Here is a 24,573-nt window from a genome sequence, read left to right as displayed (position 1 = left end):
AAAGATATTACCTCACCCACCTGGTTTCTCTAATACATTGGGACCAACATGGCTACAGCAACACAGCATATCTGGCGACTGAATCAATTAAGGTCATGAGGTCTTTGCAGTACTGGGCATTTGAACTGTCTTTACAGTAAACAGTTAACCTCAGTAAGCTATTTCCCAGACTATTTTCAGTCACCTACCATGGCCCCGAATCCTGCAAAGATTTACACACATGCTTAACTTTATGTACTCTGAGTAGTCCCATTGACTGTTAAGTACTTTTGTTATGGTGGCTGCCCTTTGTTAACTGTGACACTGCCCTGCAATCTTTCCTTTTTCTCTGCAAGAACTAGGCAGACTGAAATTCCTTTGAGTTTACAAAAGGGTGGGTTATTAATTAGCTGCCCCCAGAATATTTTCACAAGGTTAGAGTATGAGGAGTACCTGTAAAGGACCTTTTGCCCCCCTCCCACTCTAGGGTTAAAATCCTGTTAACTGAACTGCTTTTAAACACATATACCAACATCGTTTGCCTGACCAGTGGATGTAATGCAGTAACATTTTTCAGAGGGTCTTTAAACAAATGCATCCTAGACTAGACTAGACTAGACTTCATCTGACAAAGTGGGTATTCACCCACAAAAGCTTCTGCTCCAATATGTCTGTTAGTCTATAAGGTGCCACAGGACTCTTTGTCACTTTTTACAGATCCAGACTAACACGGCTACCCCTCTGATACTTGACATCCTAGACTAAAATACCGTATTGAACTCATTTGTAAAGTAATGATATTTGGGAAGACAAGCCAGTTTTTGCTAATGAAAATAGAACATTTTTGGCTATAAGGAAGCAGACCCGGAGACTGTAGCAAAGCAGCAAAAAACTTTCTAATTTCAAGTTTTGTCCTGGGAGCTTCAGATGGACTAAAGTTCAACTACAGCCTTTAGAATACCTAGTGCTGGGGATAGATCTGCCTTGTGCAAATTCATAAGCACCTGAGAAGAATCTTAGCTAAGGCCTTGTCTACCCAGAGGAAACTTACCAGCACAGCTATTCTGAAATACTGTAGTTATTCTGCTATTGCTAGTCCAGTACAATTTAACTATTCTAGAATAACTCACCCGTGTAGACACTCTATTCCAGAATAAAAGTGATTTAGCCTGGAATAACTACTCTGCTTCCAAAGTACTTTGGAAGCAAAGCAGTTACTTCAGAATAAAGTCATATTTATTTCAGAACAGTGTGTCTACACAGGGATTTTCTGTTATAGCTGCCTGTCAATTTCCCCATGCACACAAGTCCTAACTCTCTGAAAACCTGATATGAAAGAGTCAGGAGCTTGAACTTAGTGGCATGCTTACTTCCTGTGCAGGATAGGCAGAGGACTCTGCTTGCTACCATTAAAGCAGCTGTTTGACAGGATAAAATTAAAAGGGAGTACTGGGTCTTGTCACATATAGTTAACAAGAGCAGTGATGGTTCAGACAATGCAGCAGAATGCAGGCCATGGGTTCCCACCTAAGACAGAATGAAGTACTAGCGACATCTTTATTGCTTGTGCTCCAGTGCTTTGATGGGCACATGGTGTGGAGAACAAGCTGCTACTTATTGAGTGAGGGCTCTCCGGCTATAACTTCAGCACCTTGTACTATCAGTAAGTATCATCCATGTATCACTAGGGGAAATCACACATTCCTCTTTATTTCTACTAACCAGAAATCTTCACTCACTACTCACTTAACTCCTTCCATGAATACATATACCTGGTCTAAACATAATACCTAGACTTCCCTTCCCATCTCAGGCCATGGTCACAGCATAGGTATTTGGGGTAGAAAGAGGAAAGAAGCTTGATTATTGAATTCTGGCCCTTGTATGTAAGGGGAACAATAAAATGGCTTTGCAGGGGCTCCAGCTTTGTTAGCGTTAACCATGAACATAACATAACATCACAGATAGTTAAAATACAACTGGAAGATGCCTTTGTTGGAAGAACGCAGTAGTTCTCAACTATTTCACTGACAACCCAACCAGAGAAAAACAGGATGCCGGGTCACAAATTCATAGGATCTCCTAAAGACCATATACACAAGTTTTGATTTTCAATGGAATTTAAAATATCTTAATCTCCCCATGGAGAGATATCACTAGCCAGCTGCTCAGATTAGGTTTATTGAAGCACACTCAGGATGTGATACAAGTAAAATAAAATAAGGTATTAAAAATAAAATTAACAAATTTACCAGGTTATTGTGGTGGCGGTAGTGGTGGAGGTTGGGTTTTTCTTTTTGTTTGGGGGACTGTTTGTTTGTTTGTTTTTGAAGGGGGGAAATGGGATAGGACTGTTTGAATGGGGTTTTTTTTCTCTCTTTTTTAAAAACAATAATTCTGCATACAGGAACTACAGCATGCAGCTCTGTGACTATTCAGTAGCCTTCCTGCCTCTCTGGTGCTTCCATCTGTACTGAAATATCCAAAACATGTTATTTCACGCCTATATCCTCAGTACTTTATTCTCTACATAATCAGCGCTAGCCCATGCCTATAGTTTCCATTTCTGGTATACAAGGAAGATTCAAAGGTCTGAGCCTTAGGCGATGTAAACCAGTGCAGCTCCACTGAAGTGACCTATCCACTATCTTTCTCAAACTTACCACAAAAGAGAGCTTATGTATGTGTACAGCAATAAAAATGTAAAACAGGCCAAGACTTTTAAAAGTTTAACAGAGACCTTAGGTCCCATCCCTATTTCAGCTGTACTGATGCTACTCACTGCTACAGTTCTCTTGAGGTATTTAACTGCAAAAGCTAAGGATTCTGCTCTTCACCTTAAATTTGACACTTAGTTCAAAATCTGCTTTTTGACACTGGTTGAGTAAAAATGGTTCAGGATCTAAAAATGAATCTATCCTAAAGCTTCAGCCACCATTAAAATCTGTTTGGCTTAACTAGTTTTAGAAACAGAGAGCAGCATTTTAGAAAAATGTCCCCCATATAGAACAGCCCTACAACTCTTGTCTTGGGCCACATCTGGAAGAAATTATCATTACTTTAAAGAATGACAGAGGCTTCACTAATATGACAGATTATGTTCCACGGATCACCCAGAAGGGCTCCCCAAACCATAGTTTGAAAAGATGATGGGGGTGGGGGACAGGACTACATTTCAGATAATCAAGGCTGAGTTGCAACAGAATTGTTTGCTTGTGACATTTAAACATGTGTGTTCAGTTTCTGTAACTCATTTTATGTTATCAGAGGACTGGGCTCCCTTAAAAGTTTTTCAGATGTATTGAGATGTGATTTTTACAGATGAACTGACCATCCATCCTGAGATGGGCTACAGTCTTGTTATAGTAAGTACAAGTGTTTGGGAACAAAATAATGCATGTCTAATAGCTGTATTTGGTGCCCCGATACACTGGTGATGGACACCTTCAAAAGGCAGGCAGATAATATAAAAGTCCAAAGACCGGGAAAATTGCCATTTTGTCTGTACAGTGACTTGAGGGTCCAATCCTGCCACTTTTGGAAACTCACATGTCTACCATTCAGCTGATAGCTAACAAGTATCAGGAAGTTAGTTTCCACTCACCACCCCACCCACACTGCATCCAGGACTGCACCTATGTCCAGATATCTTACTGATGCTTGGGTATTTACATGCCTCTGAAACATCAAGCACAGGCCATTTCTGGAGACAGGATACTACTGGGTCTGAGGTATCTTTGGTTTGATCTAATATGGAAAACCCTATGGGCTATGAAAATCAGGAGACAACCTTGTGCAGCCCAGGAATTTAGCTGTCATGTGGCAGGCAGTCATCTGAGAAACACAAGTCTACTTGTAATAGGATTTGGGTAGCCTGGGAGTATCAGCACTTCTACTGTGCACCACTCTTGGCGAACCAACAACTAGCCATTCCATGGCAAGATACGGCTGATAGTTTGTGACAGTGGAATTGACTGCTCAGCAGACAAACAAATGAGAGAGGCTGGAGACTTTCCCAGGGGTTAAAAGGGAAGTTTTAATATAAATTAGAATTTTCATATTATATGTTGCAAGTATTTAATCTAAGCAATAATTTTTTTATTTTGTACACAAACCCTGACAAAGCTCTTTTTTAAAAAAGTAACCCTGAAATTCCTCACTACTAAATAAGCTCAGCCATCACCACATTACATTTACTAGCCTGCCACCTCAGATCAGTTCAGTTGCCATGGACTTTGCAAATGCTACTGTGGAGGTAAATAATCTTTTCTTCATAGTCGCAGCATAGGATTTCAGAAATTCTTTGTGCTCTGATAGAAGAGACTCTGGACATCCATGCTGGAAACAGTACACAAAGAACTGAACGCAGCTAGAACTTTCAAGGACAGCCTTTAGTGGACCTATAATCCATGTTCCAATAGCTATTAGAAAGACAAAAGAATATCAGATACCACCATCATGTTTAAAACATAGGATTGATGTAGCCAATAATGTCAAATACTGTGCTGAGGTCAAAGAGGAAAATAATGTAGTGTAAGGGAGCCAAGATCAGAACAATGGGAGGGAGTAACTGACCACAATAAGGAGTGTAGTTTCAGTGCTAAGGAAAAGGCAGGAGATATTGAAATGGATTGAGGATGTGGTAGGAAATGACGTCATTAAAAGATAAGATCACTACTTCCTGTACTATATGGAGAAACAGTAAGTAACACATCGTTAACTTGGGGATGGGTGGTGGTTTTGTTTTGGAGGCCAAGAGTGGTATGATGGCTGTAATTTTGAGAATTAACAGTGTCCTCAAAAAAAGAAATGGGGAATAACAGAGGTGATGATAGAGAAAACTGGGTAGAGAGAAGAAATGGTTCTCTTTGTAGGACAGATGTCATGTGATGAGGGCAGTGGCACCAGAGAAAGAACAAGTTGCTGATAGCTACAGGAGATAAGAATTAAAAGGGTTTTCACAAATATAGCAGAGAAGGGAGAATACTTCTAGTGAGAAAAAAGAACCATATAAAATGAGGATGACTAAAAATGGCAAGGCATGTGAAATCAGTTTTAAATCTGTCTTTAACAAGAAAAAGAAAGTTTGGAAAATTAGGAAATAATAAAGAGGTTGTAAAAATACCTATGAATTAGAGCCGTCAATTAATCACAGTTTTAATCGCACTGTTAAACAATAGAATTCCAACTGAAATTTATTAAATATTTTTGGATGTTTTTCTACATTTTCAAATATATTGATTTCAATTATAACACAGAATACAAAGTGTACAGTGCTCAGTTTATATTACTTTTTATTACAAATATTTGCACTGTAACAATGATAAACAAAAGACACAGTATTTTTCAATTCACCTCTTACAAGTACTGTAGTGCAATCTCTTCATCGTGAAAGAGCAACTTACAAATGTAGATTTTTTTTTGTTACATAACTGCACTCAAAAACAAAACAATGCAAAACTTTAGTGCCTACAAGTCCACTCAGTCCTACTTCTACTTCAGCCATTCGCTAAGACAAACAAGTCTGTTTACATTTATGGGACATAATGCTGCCCACTTCTTATTTACAATGTCACTGGAAAGTGAGAACAGGCATTTGCATGGGATTTGTAGCCGGCCTTGCAAGGTATTTACGTGCAGATATGCTTAACATACTTGTAATCAAAACTAAATATATATAAATAAATATAATGTGAGCACTGTGCACTTTGTATTCTGTCTTGTAATTGAAATCAGTATATTTGAAAATGTACAAAACATCCAAAAATATTTAAATAAATGGTATTATATTATTGTTTAACAGTGCGATTAATCATGCGATTAATTTCACGATTTTTTTAATTGCACAATTAATCGCAATTAATTTTTTAAATTTCTTGACAGCCCTACTATGAATAAAAAGCAGGAATTAGAATGAAAACACGGTCGATAAAAATCAAGCTTTTAAAAAAATCTGGATTTTTATTTAAATTAAATGTTTTTTAAATAAACCTATTTTAAATTAATTTGCAACCGACAACTATATTATGGCCTAAGCTTCTTATATTAAAATTGTGTAAATTAAATACAAAAAATTAGCATTCAACACTGAACTGGAGGAACTGGCTAAGCACCTGGAATCAGACTGTTGAAATGCTAAATCAAATTTTGACAGCAGTAGCCTCTTCTGCAGAAGCACAGAAAACAATGTATTTGTTTAGTCAACCAGTTCAATTCAATGATTAGTTCATTCAAAGTTAAGAAACCAACTGGGATTTATTTTCCTTTTCCAACCTATGGGGGAAAAAAAACTAGGTGAGAGGATGAAATCTACTCGTTTTAAAATCTTGAAGGACATGATGACCAAAACCAATCAGTTCAATTCATTAACTATAGACAATACTTCCTTTGTTTAATAAATCGGTTAGTTTACAATGCAAAGAAATCTTTCATAATTTTTTTTTGTTATGTATGCACCATATTTACGGTAGTTTTATTTAACAAAAAGATTTAAAATACTGGTGTTGTGCATTTTTAATTGATCTGAATTTCTATCCAACTAGAGCTTGACAGGCTCACATGTTAAAAATTAACCATCAAGTAAATAAGAAATGCATTATTCACCATTTTCTAACATACACAAAATGTAAAAATTAAGAATTTGAATAAATATAACTTACGCTTTATGTAATAGCTTAATTAATGTGTATAGATAGTGCATCCTCCTGGTTACCAAAAAGAAGGATCAAATTTAATATGAAGGCTACATTTAGTTCCCAATCAAAATGTTTTAACAGTTAACAAATAATGTGAATTAACCTTTCTTTAGGAAAATAACTAAAAAGTACAAATTCAAAAGAGGATTACAATTAATGATTTAAATCATGATTCAAGTAAATGATTTGAAATTGCTTTTAAATAAATTCACTTCTTGAAAATAATACACAATTGTACCTCACTAATTCAGACTTTTCTAATCTGCATTTCTTGATTCAGAATAATTCACCTTCTCAGTAAAGACTGTTAGCAGAGTATTGTACTCAAGATTTTATTACTTTTACAAAAAACATACTGGTGCACTGTAGCATATAAACCAGTGTTTCTCAAACTGGGGTCGCCGCTTGTGTAGGGAAAGCCCCTGGCGGGCCGGGCCGGTTTGTTTACCTGCCCCCTCCGCAGGTCTGGCCGATCGCGGCTTCCACTGGCCGCGGTTCGCTGCTCCGGGCCAATGGGGGCTGCTGGAAGTGACACGGGCCGAGGGACATACTGGCCGCCGCTTCCAGCAGCTCCCATTGGCCTGCAGCGGCGAACCGCGGCCAGTGGCAGCCGCGATCGACTGGACCTGCGAACGGGGCAGGTAAACAAACCGGCCCGGCCCGCCAGAGGCTTTCCCTACACAAGCGGCAACCCCAGTTTGAGAAACACTGATATAAACAAACTACACTTTTCAAGCATAAAAAGTACATTTTGAAATAACAGTAGCCTTATTTTATTGTTTGTGCACTTAATTACAAATTTACAAAATTTTAATTTATTCAAAATTATAGTTGCAGCCATTAGTGTGAATTACTGAATTCCACTGTATTCAGATCTGGTGGTCCAAATGACATACATTTGTGTTAAGGAAAGTATAACTTACCGAATCACTGACAATAATTTTTGAAAAGCCAGAGAATTAGGGAGACATTGAAGATTAGAAACACTTGTTTGTCTAGTTGTCAAAAAAGATAAGACAAGTGACCCTGATAATTGAATCTGGAAAGTGTGATTTCTATCCCTAATGAAAAAAAACGGACCAAATACAGTTAAACCTATAGTAATCGACCACTCAAGCATCAACACAAAAAGTGGTCTCTTAAAAGAGGTAGACTTTTAACGAAGAGGGCTGAGAATTCTATTTAATTAATTTGGCCCTACAAAAAAATTAAAATTAATTAAATTAATTAAAAAATTGTGATTAATCATTGTTCTAATTGCACTGTTAAACAGAATACCAATTGAAATTTATTAAATATTTTGGATGTTTTTCTACTTTTTATATATATTGTATTCCATATTGTAACTGAAATCAAAGTGTATATTTTTTGATAAATATAAATAAATATAAAGTGAGCACTATAAACTTTGTATTCTGTGTTGTAACTGAAATCAATATATTTGAAAATGTAGAAAACATCAAAAAATATTTAAATAACTGGTATTCTATTATTTTTTAACATTGCAATTAATCGCAATTATTTTTTTAATTGCTTCACAGCCCTACTTTTAAAACTTTTAATACAAATGCTCATATTATTGTAAAAACCGATTTTAATGTTAAAAAAGTCACCTGTAGCTGAAACACTGAGTTAACTGCATGTTATCCTACACATATAGTAGATGAAATAAAAACATAGTTTGTTATTTTTAACAGCTGTTTTGGATTTCAGTATAAAAATATAAAGGAATGTACAGCACCTAGTCTCGAGCCCTGTGCACAAACTATGGTGCCCATCCAGTAATTTCACGCACTCAGATTTCTGAGCCAATGTAGAGCCCTATTGACTTCAATAGGTCTCCATACCAATGCAGATTATGTCTGTGTGGAACAGCTTGAAGGACCCAAGTCATGTGGATAAAGCGAGTTTAAGGACACTAGTTCAAAGACACCAGTTGCCCTTAGGGAAGGCGCTGTTGTATTGAGACGAATTCCAGGCAGTTTCAAAACCATAATGAAGGGTGGTTTCTAAACAGAGATAACTGAAAATTGTAAAATGCTTGATGTAGTTATAAATGTGGCTTTTAACACAGTCTTCACAGTAACAAGAGAGACAAAATTAACAAATAACTGAACCATCAGCAATAAGCAGCATCAAAGGAACACGATTTTTTTTCTTTTGTTAAACAGAATTACAAAGGTACTAAAGAGAATGCAGCATCAGAAATGCAAAAGGCAGAAGTAGTCCCTGAGCCTGTTAAGTTTCTGGCTCCATGTTTGTTGTTATTAACATAGGGATGGGAGGAATTTCCTATTTATAACCCAGTACAAAATTTATTGCAAGCTGTGGGCACCAACATATATCTGCTAATGCCGAGCGCTGTGGCATAAGCCCCTCCAGACACACACCACGAGGGATTGAAGGCATAGGCGCCAACTCCGTAGGTGCTCTGGGGCCAGAGCACCCACGGGGAAAAATTGGTGGGTGCTCCCCGCCCAGCTGACCTCTGCCTCCGCTCCGCCTCCTTCCGAGTGTGCCATGTGCCCGCTTTTTCCCCCTAGCTCCCAGCGCTTGTGCCACGAAACAGCTGTTTCACACAACTCGGGGGGGAGAGGGAAATGTGGCGTGCTCGGGGAAGAGGCAGGGCGGGGCGGAGACTTTGGGGAAGGGGTTGGAATGGGGGCAGGGCAGGGGTGGGGAAAGGGTGGAGTCGGGGCAGGGCCGGGGGGGCACGAACTCCCACCTGTGCCAGGGAAAGTTGGCGCCTATGATTCAAGGAAATACAAAGAACAGTGAAACAAGCATTTAAAACTAAATTTTTACTAGAAACTCACAATTGCATACAGATATGCGCAAGGGTGTGTAAAATAAGAACCAATACTGCTTTCCCTTTTAATACACCACACTGTACAAATCAGGCATGCCACATCATAACAAGCTGCCTGTAAACAGAAAATTGTCCACTGTCGGGGAGGTTAAGTGTAGTCCATGGGTGACAAAATCAGTGTCTGGAGTACAACCAGGAGTACACCCAGGAGGTTGTATGCAGTACAGAAATGTGCCAAGAAGATGGGGGAGGACGGAATGTTTACGCGTAGTTCCTGGGTAGATGCATTCAGAACAGCCTATCAGTGCTGTACAGAGACAATCATGTATGTGGACAATTGTGCAGCATTCTGTTGATTCCTTCATGAATTCTGAGCCAATCCTGGGCACTGAAACAGCACTTTTTCCCTGTAGTAGGGACTCCAGATAGGCAGACAAATTTCAGGGAAGGGAATATTTCCCAGGCCCTCCTCTATAGGTCAACAGCCCACTCCACTCGTACATATGCTGCTCTGTCAAGGAACACCTCTGTCTCAGACACAACTGTCTTGCCACCAGAAGCTTGGAATAAAATCCCCCTTCGCCATTCTGGGACCTCTAGGATTGGTGATGTCCTCAAGAATGTGGAATGCCTGAAAGTATAGAGAAGGTTTATGTAGAAAGCTGCACCAGCCCTTCAACAATCCCCAAAAGGCCAAGGAGCTCTGTAATTTTTAAACAAAATCATAGTAAATTGTAACTTACCATTGTCTGTGCAGTCTTTTCACTGTGATTAACTGAATTTTGTCTAAGGAGCTTCTGGAAGCTGAGGCATTCCTCTCAGAATCTACACGAGCTCAGGTTACAAAGGATCATTTTTAGCTTGTTGTTTCACGAGGCACTGAACCTCTCTGGGAAACACAAACAATAATGCACACAGTCTGATATCTGCTTTTAGACTCTTTCAGCTCTGATGGTCCTGCCACCTCAGCAGCATGGGCCCACTTCAGCAGGCCCCTGGGATGCAGAACTGTCACAGACCAGTCCAAGCGGAAGTGTTTCTAGACATTCTGATTTTTTAGATTTAATTGGAGATATACCAATCTCCTAGAACTGGAAGGGACCTTGAAAGGTCATCTAGTCCAGCCCCCTGCCTTCACTAGCAGGACCAATTTTTGCCCCAGATCCCTAAGTGGCCTCCTCAAGGATTGAACTCACAACCCTGGGTTTAGCAGGCCAATGCTCAAACCACTGAGCTATCCCTCCCCCCAACAAGCAGGTGCAGTGCCAGAGGGAGAAAGATTTGCGGCAAGTGGAAAGACACAGGCAGGCTGCAGAGTGAGAGGACAGAGTTTCAGTACATAAGGAAGATTTGCAGCACAGTTTCTGGAGGAGGAATATCAGTTGAGGAAAAAAGACAGAGCTCAGCCGAAAGACCTGTTCGAGACCTTATGCTTTTAGCCATCAGAATACAGCCTCTTGCTGCACCTGCACCACGGCCGGAATCCCCCTCCGTGGTTCCATGTGCTGCAGACCAGGAACACTTTGGACAATTCCATGGTTGGCTGGCCCATGCAATCAGGACTTAACAGCAGTTGGATACGGCAAATCTACCACATGCAGATCTCCAGCCCATGCTAGCCCCCTCCTCCTTGCATACATACAACCACTTGCTGACCTCTGCCCCCGTGAACAGCTCCACCCACCTGCTGTGGCACCAAGTGCACACTAAAGGTAGAAGAAAGGCAAAGGAGAATGGGGGGCCAGGGACACTCAACAGTAGGAGTTGATAGTGCAATCAGTTCCAAACAATTTGGTTTAATATTGTGTGTTTCTAATAAATCTTCAAAAAATAAAGTTTATTTTATTAAGAAATTTTATTGGCATCACTGCACTATATCATGTAATGTATACTTCAAATAATAAAAAGTTATCACATAAAAAGGGAAAACTCGGAATTTGTATGCAATCATTATTTCTCAATAAATTTCTCTAAATCAAGCCATACTCTAAAATCCAGTGCTTGCCACTTCATAAGCTGTCATGATATTCATAACTACAATGCACGGCTATCAACCTCCCACATACATTTCATTGCAAGATGTAAAGACTGTGCAAGCATATTCATAAACTTAGTATTCTCCCTCTTCCATGAGTCCATGATGTGGAAGCACCAAGCATCCCTGATTTGTGTGCCTAGATGCATCCTGTCCTAGCTGTGATAGGTGGACTTTCTGGTTGAGTGCACCAGTTCAGCAATCCATTACTGTAATAGCTCCATGGACAGGCACATGGCTCACCTTTGGCTTCACAAGTATTAGGAAGAGCACAGCAAGCCACAATAATATGGACAGCATTCATGACAAAGGCTTCCAAATGTGTCTGTAAACAGTGCCAGTGGGATTTCAGTCTGCCAAATACACATTTAACTGCCATTCTGCATCTGCTAAGAATGTAACTGAATGTTCTTTTGCTGGTCCCTCTGAGATCAGGATATGGTTTCATACCCAATGCAAAAGGGGATATGTGGGGTCCCCCAGAATAACAGTGGGGGCAGTAACTCCATTTATGACAATGTCATTTGGTGGGAATAGTATTCCAGTCTACTGTAGACTCCTGACCACGGGAAAACCATGGCATCATGAACATTTCCAGGGTAGCCCCCACTAGCATCCATAAATAGGCCTCTGTGGTCCACAAGGGCCTGCATAATAACGTGGAACCCTCTGCAGTTTATGTACTCACATGTTCCTTGAAGAGGGCAAACAATGGGCACATGAGTCCAGTCCATGGCCCTGGCGCAGTTTGGAAACCCCATTCTCTCAAAACCACCAGTTACTTCAGGAATATTGTTTTGGCCTGTTTGGGTAAACCACACGCCTGATTGGCTCCCAAACCTCCATGAACACTTTACTCACAGCGACTTTCCAACGCCAAACTGGTTAGTGATGGACCTGTAGTAGTCTGGGTTATAAGCCAGCTTTCAGACGGTTATAGACACCCACTTCTTGACTCCTACGACCACCCACATGCATTTGTTGTGATGCCAAAGCCTAAAGCGGCCACATCTGGAGAGGGTGGTAGGAAGCCTGGGATATAGTGGTTTGACTCAGGTCTGACTCAGCACTGCAGTTTGGAAGCTGGAGCCCTAGGTTTGAGGCCGAGCTCCAGAAATTCTAAACCCAGAATCAATATGCAGTGTGGAGGCTCAAGGCCTGGGCTTGCAAACCCAAGGTTCATAGACTAACACTTACATTGCAGTGTAGATGTACCCTGAAGGTCAACACTGGACTTCAAATTAATCTTGGTTGTGCAATGTGATCTGGTAGCAAAAGAGGACAATGCATCTTTATGATAAATGTTGTAGGCTATGTCTACATTGCAATATAGGAGTGTAATTTCCCTGCTCGTGCACACATACTTACCCTACCTCTCATTGAGCTAGCATGAGCACAAATAGCAGTGTACCCCAGTAACACTGGCAGCAACAGCGGAGGAACAGTTGAACCATGCCAAATATATACCCACTCAGGTGGGTATGTACTCAGCACAGCTCAACCATGCTTCTACTGCTGCTACCAGTCCTACTGCTATTTATATTTGTACTAGCTTCATAAGAACTAGTGTGAGTATGTGTACACAAGCAGGGGAATCACACCTTTACCTTGCAGATATAGACATAAAGGCTTCATGTGAAAAACCAGGTAGGTTAGTAGTCTCAATATGGCTTTGATACAGCAATGTCTAGAATATTAATTCAGTACGGGACCCTCATTACCAGAAAGATACAAAAAGGTTCACAGAACAAAAATGATGACAGTCAGAAAGAATAAGAGCTTAGAGACTACCATAAAACTACTGTAAAAAGAAATGCAGAGGTGAGCCAAGATCAACAATCATGGACATCAAAATAATTTGTCTCTACCTTCACCATGTCTGTCACTCCTAGCAATTAATGTTCCAGAGGGAATTTTCTGTATACGTTTCCTAGTGCTTGCATAAAATTGGGGCTTAGAGGAGAGCTAACAGACTGATGTTCAATCCAGATAAACCTAATGTTGGTAAATGCAAGACATGGGCCATAAAAACTGAAGATTATATGCACATTTGCAATTTAAGGATCTTGCTAGAGCCTAGGCTATTCAGATAGGAGCTGTAGCCACATTTTCCATCTGTTATGGTAAGATGACTGACTTTCTTTCATTTGAGGATCTTGCTACAGCAATACATGCCTTTGCCACCTCAAGACTATATTAACAGGCTGTGCTCTAAACAGAGATACATTTTAAGACCATCTAGAAACTGAAGCTAGCAAAGAATGTGGCAACCCACTTATTGGCCGTGTTTCTCACTAACAGCACATAGTATCAATGCTCCCAGATGTGTTCTGGCTGCCTGCTGATTTCAGAATGGATTTTAAAAAGACTTTTTAAAAAACTTAAAGCCCTGAAGAATTTGGGAACTGCCTATCTGAGATGATTTCTCTGACTAGAATAAACCTCTGCATTTTAGATCAGTGAAGATGCTCAAGCCCACTTTGTTTTAAAAAAATTGGTGGGGCTTTCGGGCAGGTTATTATTTTTTCCTGAAGCATCCTAGACTCAAGAATTTGCTCCACTCGGTCTGCCAGACCCCAACATTGATGATTATCCAGGCATGCTGAAAAGTCCATAAATGCTCACAGATATTTGGGAAGGGAGCTAGTTGAGGGAGAGAATGAAGTCACAATGTATGTGGGAGTTATTATAGGTTCATTGGCAGTGGCTGTGTTGAATGTGATAATGTGAATTTTATATATTGTACTGTGTATTTTATAAATATTAAAAGTGCCTAGAGCCAAGGATAGGCTCTTCGGTTATAAATGAAAACAGACCATTTTTAAAGTTCATCCAAATCACTGAGGACGTTTGTGTTTTTCCATCTGGTCTTCTGTTTTCTTGGCCTTATACTGTTTCTTTAAGAATCAGAGATGGGGATTGGAGATTTGCATCTGCAGCAATTCCACCTTTGAGGCAGCAGTTGATACCTGTATTAGGCTTGGTCAGGGAAGCTATTGCACAATGGACAGCAGTGATCAGAAAGGAGGAATTAGGATAAGGAGAGGAATGAAACCTTCATGAGCACAAATCCTATATTTAAATCAAGACTGGATTTTTTTTTAAAGATATGCTAGAGTTCAAACAGAAGTTATTGGATTGAAATAGTAATTATTGGGTGAGGTTCTTTGGCCAGCATCCTTCAGGACTTCAGCATAGATTAAAATGATAGTTAAACAGTCGCACCTGGCCTTAAAATCTATTTCTTCCTAGGCAAACACAGCCAGTTTAACAATTCTGGAACACAAAGCCATATGTAAAATGTCCATGGATGAAAATAATAAATTAGAATTGTCGTTTATCATACACCAGCAGGAAGCAAAAAGAAAGCAACTGAAGCCTAGAGTAACTTATTAGTAATATAATCATAGTGCCGTGGAACCCCTGTCAAGGACCAGGATCCTATTGTGCAAAGCGCGGTACACACAGAATAAAAAGACAGTCCCTGCCCCAAACAGCTACACTGCTTCCTTTCCTTAGTGCTAAGTATAGATCTTCTCTTCATCATCTGTAAAGGAGGTAGGGGACATAAAAGCTACTAAAACATCCACTATAGCAGATCCTTGAGACTTTGAGGACTAAAGATATTTGCAAGCTATTACTTCTGCTTATGTACAGTGGATCTGCTAGTGTGCTTGAACTCAGTGAACTCCCTTCGTAGACCAGCACTCAGTTACATTTCTCTTCTGCAAGGTCTTCGCTGAATTGCAAATTAGCATGGAGTCTACCCTGGTTGGCACACTAAAGGGAGGGACATGTTAACAGGGAACTCGCTTTCAGTACACGGCTAGAAGGAAATTGTCGTGCTGCTTAGACCCCTTGGCTTTGTGCTATGTATTGTCAGCCATGATTCAAGGTTGCCTTACCAGAAGGACAATGCTGATGTTCCTCAAAGACAATATGTAAAGAGAGACACCAATTACTAGCTAACTAGCTAATATTTTAGAAATTTAAGAAAATATCCATTTCACTGATTTGGGGAGCTTTGGGGGGGGAGGTAGGTAAAAATGTTCAGCAGTATGAAAGGTCAGGAACCAACAAGATTCTGGCTTTGGGGATATATCCTTGATTCCCTTGCCAGATTGTAGGACTCACCCCAAACTAAAAAGAGTGACTGCTCTGGTTTTGACCCCCAGACACAGAATCCACTTTAGGAACAGAAGATGTGGTTTAAATGAAGAAAGCACTATTGACTATATCATGGGAAACAAAATTCCACTGATAAGTATCCAGCAGTTCTTTTTCCATCTCCAGTGTTTTTGATTTTATGATGCAGATTATCAAAACCACTGGTAATAAGACTATAGGCACAAAATATCTTATGCACAATTTCACAAACACAGACCTGTTTGCTTCTACAAAGAGAACCATTTAAAATGTTTTGGATAACAATTCAGTGTTAGAATATATAGTGATTTATTTTAGGAAAATGAATGTTGTATTAGAAGTACAGCCCAGCTGGATTAAAACTAAATTCTGTACTTTCGAGATACCACACAGACATTTTATTTTTATGCATTTCAAAGAAACTACAAAGTTAAAATCTGCTTTGTTTAAGATTTTCTTTTAATTACACATTTTGAACTTTTTACATATGACAATAGCAGCATAATAAAAGTCCTCAGATAAAATACTGTGTAAGACTGAAACTGTCCAGGTCAAAACAGGAATTTTGTTCCTCCCTCACTAAGAATTCAGTTAAGTTTCCTTCCAAAGCTGAAAAATAGCTCAAAAGAACTTGCATGCTGTAACATTAGGCGTGGTTAAGGTTAAATGTTTAAACTTCACCAAAAGAGTACATAAGGCATAGTTCTAAATGTCGATCAAAAGAAGGTAGATCAATTCCCAGTACAGGTGGGAAGGAATGGTGATCCTGGATGCTTAGTGAAAAACATCAGGTAAAACAAAGTTTACTTGTATCTCACATCCAGGCTCACCCTTCCTACTATGCGTCTTTCCCATTCACTGGACTTTCAAAGAGTCTGTGAACTCAACTCAGCCGGGAAAAAGCCACATACATGCAAGTGGCCAGTATTCCCACTTGCTGAGTGGATGAAAAGTTGTAGTCAGAGCTTCCCTTCACCTCAGGAAAAAGTACTGCTACTGCTCTTCCCTCTTTTAGGCAGGCTGTTGTTCTCAGGCATCTGGGACCAATACCTTCCCAGCTTAAATTACATTTTGGCTCTATCACAGCAGCCAGGCATTTGAACCCTGATTCCTCCCTTTTATCTCAAGGTCCCTTCCTGATTATTCCTTCATCCTGGAGAGCTCTACTTCCAAGCATGATTCCTGGCAGGTGTTTTAGGATAAAATCAACAACAATCTGCCTGCAGGCCAGACCACTGACTTCTACTCCTGCCCATGCCTAATATGCAGTTTGCAAAGTCCATTACAACAGGGATAAGGTGACATCCTGATTTGTCATGAAACCATGATCTCCCAAGAATGGATTATTCACAGAATATCTGCCTTCACTTTCTCCATGAATGGAGCCCAAATTAGGAGACAGGTAAAAAGTGAAAACCCTTCTGCCTGAGGGCTGCCACTAAGGCTACAAGTGCTTTGGTAAAGATTTGTAGTGCACTTGAGAGAGCAAGTGGACTCACCTAGAATGTAAAATGGTTAAAACCATATTTAAGTCTGAAAAATATTCTGTGAGATGTGCAAACATGGATATGTATCTCAGATTAACAGAACAGAAAAAGTTTGAAGTTCAAGGCCACTCATTTCTGCCCAGACTTAGAATGGAGGACAATTACCCTGAAATGCAACTTCCTTCATGTCTGCTCTCCACCAATTTTGGGGTGCAATACATAAAAACAACTTGTGTTTGGGGATACTGATTTAATTTTATAGCCTATCCATTCTTGATTATTTACTGAACCCATCTGACCAATGCGATGTGGGGCCATTTAGTATTCAGATCAGGGACTCTCTCACTTCAGAGGGGGTGATACAGAATGAGATCTCTCCTAGTCCTACCTCCTCTAGACCTGTTTGATTTCCCTCTTTTGTACTGGTTGTCTATTCTGACTACCTGGCAAAGGACTTCCTGCTTTTGTAAAAGGACTTGAAATCCCTTTCATACTACTTGAGTTACGAGAAGCGTTTTCTCAGCTTCTCTCAAAATTCAGCCACTACTTTGTCTACGGATCACTCAAAGATTTTTTTCTCAGAAGTTTTCCAAAGAATGTAGGAGTTATTTAAGCCTGGATACTAGTCTTCTAGCAGAGTGCCGAAATGCTTTCAAGAGACCATTGCATAACAGAGAGTAACACCAGTGAAGTGGATCATATGAATTAAGCTTGCTTTTCTGACAGCGTGTGGTGGGACCTCTCACAGATCCCATCCCAGAAAAAAAGGCAGAAGATGCTATAGGCCCCAGGGATATAAGAACATAAGAACATCTATACTTGGTCAGACCAAAAGGTCCATCTAGCCCAGTATCCTGTCTTCCAGCAGTGGCCAATGCGAGGTGCCCAAGAGGGAATGAACAGAACGAGTAATCATCAAGAGATCCATCCCGTCACCCATTCCCAGCTTCTGGCAAACAGAGGATAAGGAAAATATCTCTGTCCATCCTGGCTGATAGACATTGATGGGCCTATTCTCCATGAATTTATCTAGTTCTTTTTTTAACCCTGTTATATTCTTGGCCTTCACAATAACCTCTGGCAAGGAGTTACACAGGTTGACTGTGCGTTGTGTGAAAAAAGACTTCCTTTTATTTGTTTTAAACCTGCTGCCTATTAATTTCATTTGGTGGCCCCTAGTTCTTGTGTTATGAGAAGGAGTAAATAACAGTTTCTTATTTACTTTCTCCACACCAGTCATGATTTTATAGACCTCTATCACATCCCTCCTTAGTTGTCTCTTTTCCAAACTAAAAAGTCCCAGTCTTATTAATCTTTCCTCATACGGGAGTCATTCCATACCCATAATAATTTTTGTTGCCCTTTTCTGAACCTTTTCCAATTGCAAAATATCTTTTTTGAGATGGGGCAACCACATCTGCACACAGTAGTCAAGATGTGGGTGTATCATGGATTTATGGAGAGAGGCAATATGATATTTTCTGTCTTATTATCTATCCCTCTCGTAATGATTCCGAACATTCTGTTTGCTTTGTTGACTGCCACTGCACATAGAGTGGATGTTTTCAGAGAACTATCCACAATGACTCCAAGAGCTCTTCCTTGAGTGGTAACAGCTAATTTAGACCCCATCGTTTTACATGTATAGGTGGGATTATATTTTGCAACATGCATTACTTTGCATTTATCAACACTGAATTTCATCTGCCACTTTGTTGTCCAGTCACCCAGTTTTGAGAGCTCCTTTTGTAGCTCTTCGCAGTCTGCCTGGGACTTAAAGTTCCGGAGAAAAGAAAATCTCCTTTGCTTCTATGGATGTAGTGAATGTTCACAACTGTTCACGTTGTTTCTTTGAAAGTGCCTAATCAGAAGTAATTACATCTAGAGAACAGCATGAAGAGGGTCCATTTTTGAGCTGAAGGGAAAATTCTGCCTTGCTGTTTCATTGCCTCTTTATTTTCTTCCTGTTTATCATTTTAACTCAGTTCATCACACGCAAGTTCCAGTGAAGCAAATCACTGGTATGACTGTAGCATCAAAACAAGATAGCAAGCCCCAGTGAGCTATCTATAGACACAGAAAGTGGGACCCAGGGCAAGAATTCAGTGGTTTGCCACTGGGAAACACTCCATTTCTTTGGATCTTCTGGGGCCCGCACTACATGGCTGCTGAGATGGAAAGGCAGAAAACGATGCTCACCCTTGTAGTACTGTATGGGAAGAAAGTTGCTGCAGCAGGAAATCTATGACTGGGGGCACTTACCACTACTGCCCTGGTTTCCTAGAACCTGTGTTGAAATATTGATTTATTACAGCTGTTGTGGATCTGGAAGTGGGGAAAGTTCACATATGCCATGTTGAAACACCCTCAGGCGGTTTAGTAGCGGTAGCTGTTTCCCTGGTGTGGGGCTCCATGCAGAGGGGTTAATGAAGGCACTTTGGATTTAAAGCGATTCTCCGTCACTCCTCCCTAAGCTCTGTGGCTGAACTGGTTTGAGTTGGAGAGACTCTAGTCCTAAGAGCAAAACAAACAAAACTATCCTTTCAAATACTCTAGTAGGGGAAAGGAACAAGAAAATCATTGTTGTGTCCTAGCTTTTTTGTCTGCGATTTCACTTAGAGCTGGAGCGACAGGACTGGTGCAGTGCCTCAGACAGGAGACTGGGGAAAAACTATCTTCCAGGAATGAGGCCAAGCCACTATAAATTAATGCTGAAACTGAAAAGGTTTTTTTGGTTTTGTTTTGATCTGTAAAGAGGAAAACTGAAAAATCAGTATAAAACAGCCTGATGCCTTGTAGGAGATCTGTCAGCCCAATGTAGATATGGAAACAAAATAACCTGGCAGCCTCCTCAGTGGATGAGCTTAGCTCTATACCAGACCAGATGCTCCTCGACTTACGCAAGCATTCTGTTCCAGAACGCCTTGCGTAAGTCAAATTTTGCGTAAGTCGGGGACGTATACTGGACAATTATGCAAAAAACACCCAACGCTTATGGAACTTTTTCCATAAGTGCAGGTTTGCGTAACCCGGGGAGCATCTGTACTAGTAGCTCAGAGGTCTGGTTCTGCCCTCTCAGTTACAAGCAGACACGACTGACTGCAACTTCTGTGGAACTGGTTATGCTAAACAACCTTTTTTCTTCTCAAATTACTATTCAATAAATCTAGAGGTTTCTAATGATCACTTCTTGATTACATCTTGGGCCTCATATGCTCAGTCCTTAGTCTCCTTCATTCCTCCACTATTGTTGATACAGCTGATCATCCTCTTTCCTCTTTGATATCCTGTCCTTTCCTCTAGCCCAGAGGTGGGCAAAGTAGGGCCTGCCACATCTGGCCCGCGGGGCCATCCTGCCCAGCCCCTGAACTCCCGGCCGGGGAGGCGAGCCCTGGGCCCCTCCCCTGCTGTTCTCCCTCCTCTGCAGCCTCAGCTCAGCCCGCCGCGGGGCAGCTCAGCACCAGCGCACCCCCCAGGGGACGGGGGCAGGGGAGAGCAGGGAGGGAGGCTCACCTGCAGCCTCGGGAGAGCAGGCGGGAGGTGTGGGTGGCGGGAGCGTGGTAAGCGCAGGCCGGAAGACTCAGGAGGAGCACCGGGCGGCCACGCAGCCAGCCACAGAGAAGCGGCGCTTTAAAGGGGAAACCACCGTTTCTCTCCGGCTACGCCGCTGCCCCTGCTCCTCCTGAGTCCTCCGCCCATGTTCGCAGGGCCACATTCCGAAAGGGGCGGAGGGGGGTAGGGGGTCCCGGGAGGGGGCAGTCAGGGGGCAGGGAGGGGGGGTTGGATAGAGGGTCAGGTCCCAGGAGGCGGTTAGGGGTGCAGGGTCCAGGAGGGAGCAGTCAGGGGACAGGGAGGGGGAGTTGGACAGCAGGTGGGAGTCCCGGGGAGCTTGTTGGGGGCAGGGATGTGAATATGGGTCGGGGCAGTCAGGAGGAGGGTGGTTGGATAGGGGATGGGGTCCCCAGGAGGCGGTTAGGGGCGGGGAGTCCTGGAAGGAGGTGGTCAGGGGACAAAGAGCAGGGGGGTTGGATGAGTCGGAGGTTTTGAGGTGGGCAGTCAGGGGGCAGGAAGTGGGAGGGGGCGGGGGTCAGGCTGTTTGGGGAGGCACAGCCTTCCCTACCCAGCCCTCCATACCATTTCACAACCCCAATGTGGCCCTCGGGCCAAAAAGTTTGCCCACCCCCGCTCTAGCCTTTGTAAAACTGTCCTTTCTTTAGTTTTCTTCTTACCACTAACTGCTCTTTCAGTGCCCCCTCCCCTCTCCACTTTGTGGGACCTACATGGGTTCAGGGCCCCTTCTTCTCCCTCTCAACCTTATAGTCGAGCAACATTATTTGCTCACCCAATTTCAGTTATCATTTCTATGAAGATGACTTGCAAATTTACATTTTCCACTCCTGACTTGTGTTGTGCTTCCAACTGAATTTTAGGCTGCCTCAGCAACCTCCCTTTAAGATATTTTGCTAACAACTTAAGTGTAACGGTAAAAAATAAAGCTCATTTTCTCCTAAACCTTCCTCACTTACCCCATTTTCCTTCCCTATTATCACCACCATCCTCCTTGTCACTCAGACTTTAAATCTCTGTGTGATCAATTCATCTCCTACTCTTCATTCTGTCCTCTCATGCAAGCTGTGTACAAATGTTGCATTTTCCCCTCCACATTTTGAAGATGTTTCTCTCTATCCCAACAACTAAAATTACCTTTATTCCCTGATCTGCTCCTATCTAAACTACTGCAACTTCCTCCTCTCCAGCCTTCATCATACCCACATCATCTTCTCTCTCTCTCTCTCCTGTCCATCTAAACCAGTTGCTAAAACTAGCCCCCTGTGACATAAAAACCATTTGGCAACGGGTCCCCTATTCTTTGCAAATGTCTCTCACCTCAGACGCAACAAACCCACAAGACCAAATACATGTCAAAAAGTGGAATCTAAGTCAAATTATGAAGGATGAATTTAAAAAAAACAACAAGAATGTAGGGGAAAAATTAAAAAGGCCAAGGCACAAAACGAAATGAAACTAGCAAGAGACATAAAGGGTAACAAGAAAACATTCTATAAATACATTAGAAGCAAGAGGAAGACCAAGGACAGGGTAGGCCCATTATTCAATGGGGGGGACAATAATAGAAAATGTGGAAATGGCAGAAGTGCTAAATGACTCTTGTTTTAGTTTTCACCAAAAAGGTTAGTAGCAATTGGGGATGTCTAACATAGTGAATGCCAGTGAAAATGAGGATCAGAGGCTAAAATACGGAAAGAACAAGTTAAAAATTACTCAGACAAGTTAGATGTCTTCAAGTCACCAGAGCCTAATTAAATACATCCTAGAATACTCAAGGAGCTGACTGAGGAGATATCTGAGCCATTAGCGATTATCTTTGAAAAGTCACAGAAGACAGGAAAGATTCCAGAGGACTGGAAAAGGACAAATATAGAGCCAATCTATAAAAAGGGGAATAAGGACAACCAGGGAATTACAGGCCAGTCAGCTTCAGTACCTGGAAAGATAATGCAACAAATAATTAAGCAATCAATCTGTGACTATCTAGAAGATAATAAGGTGATAAGTAACAGTGAGCATGGATTTGTCAAGAACAAATTGTGCCAAGTCAACCTAATAGCTTTCTTTGACAGGGTAACAAGCCTTGTGGCTGGGGGAAAATGGTAGATGTGGTATATCTTGACTTTAGTAAGGCTTTTGATACTGTCTCACATGACCTTCTCATAAACAAATTAGGGAAATACTATAAGGTGGGTGCATAACTGGTTACAAAACCATTCCCAGAGAGTAGTTATCAGCGGTTCACAGTCAAGCTGGACTGTCATAACGAGTGGGGTCCAGCAAGGATCAGTTCTTGGTCCAGTTCTGTCCAATATCTTCATCAATGATTTAGATAATGGCATAGAGAGTACACTTACAAAGTTTGCAGATGATACGTAGCTGGGAGGGGTTGCAAATGCTTTGGAGGATGGGATTAAAATTCAAATTAGCTGGACAAACTGGAGAAAAGGTCTGAAGTAAAAATGATGAAATTCAATAAGGACAAATGCAAATACTCCATTTAGGAAGGTACAATCAGTTGCACACATATAAAATGGGAAATGATTGCATAGGAAACAGTACTGCAGAAAGGGATCTCGGAGACACTGTGAATCACAAGCTACAAGAGTTACGAACTCCAGAGTTATGAACTGACCAGTCAACCACATACCTCATTTGGAACCAGAATTATGCAATCAGGCAGCAGCAGAGACCAAAAAAACAAAAACAGTACAGTACTGTGTTAAACATAAACTACTAAAAAAAAAGGGGGAAAGCAGCATTTTTCTTCTGCATTGTAACATTTCAAAGCTGTGCAGTCAACGTTCAGTTGTAAACTTCTGAAATAACAACTACTGTATAATGTTTTGTTCAGAGTTACGAACATTTCAAACTTACGAACAGCCTCCATTCCTGAGGTGTCCATAACTCTGAGGTTCTACTGTAAACAAATCAACAGTGTAACACTGTTGCAAAAAAAGCAAACAACATTCTGGGATGTGTTAGCAGGAGTGTTGTAAGTACGATATGAGAAGTAATTCTTCCACTCTACTCTTCGCTGATATGGCCTCGTTGTGTCAAGTTCTGGGCGCCACATTTCAGGAAAGATGTGGACAAATGGGAGAAAGTTCAGAAAAGAGCAGCAAAAACACTTAAAGGTCTAGAAAACATGACCTATGGGAAAGATTGAAAAAATTGGGGTTTTTTAGCCTGCGGAAGAAAAGACTGAGAGAGGACATGATAACAGTTTTCAAGTACATAAAGGTTATTACACGGAAACGGAAGAGAAACTGTTCTCCTTAACCTCTGAGGATAGAACAAGAAGCAATGGGTTAAATTGCAGCAAGGGTGGTTTAAGTAGGACATTAGGAAAAACTTCAAGTCAGGGTGGTTATGCACTGGGAGAGGTTGTGGAATCTTGGGAGATTTTTAAGAGCAGGTTACACAAATACCTGTCAGGGATGGTCTAGATAATACTTAGTCCTGCCATGCATGCAGCACACTAAATTAGATGAACTCTCAAGGTCCCTTCCAGGCCTACGATTCTATATCTTACAGGCTATTTATTCATAAAGAGTAACATGTTTGGTATCTACAGAAAGCTTGTAACTTGTCAACATTCATAGTCATTGTGAGATGATTGTATGGGTAATAGTTAAGGAATAATGTCTTTATGCTGAATTTTTTTTTTTATGGACTTGGGAGTAGAAATTAGTTACCAGTATGGTTTACAGGAGCAGTGGTTTAAGGTAAACTTGGTAAACACTGCCCCTTTGGGTGCACAGAATCTGGAATGTCTATGCGTAGCCAGTGTCAGGGGCTGAACGTCACAGGGGAATGAATGAAAGAGACTCAGGGATTTGGGTGATGGCT

The 24,573-nt window shown here is 41.1% G+C and overlaps 1 protein-coding gene across 4 annotated transcripts in view; it reads right to left on the bottom strand.

The window, feature by feature from the left end:
* The window catches only part of ZNF532 (zinc finger protein 532), an 83,821-nt gene that overhangs the window by 42,510 nt on the left and 16,738 nt on the right, over window positions 1-24,573 (bottom strand). The gene's annotated exons all lie outside the window — the stretch shown is intronic.

This window comes from Mauremys mutica, chromosome 6 (genome assembly GCF_020497125.1).
Source record: "Mauremys mutica isolate MM-2020 ecotype Southern chromosome 6, ASM2049712v1, whole genome shotgun sequence".
NCBI classification, from domain to species: Eukaryota; Metazoa; Chordata; order Testudines; family Geoemydidae; genus Mauremys; species Mauremys mutica.
Note: the sequence above shows the minus strand (reverse complement) of the source record. Positions and strands in the feature narration are given on the sequence as shown.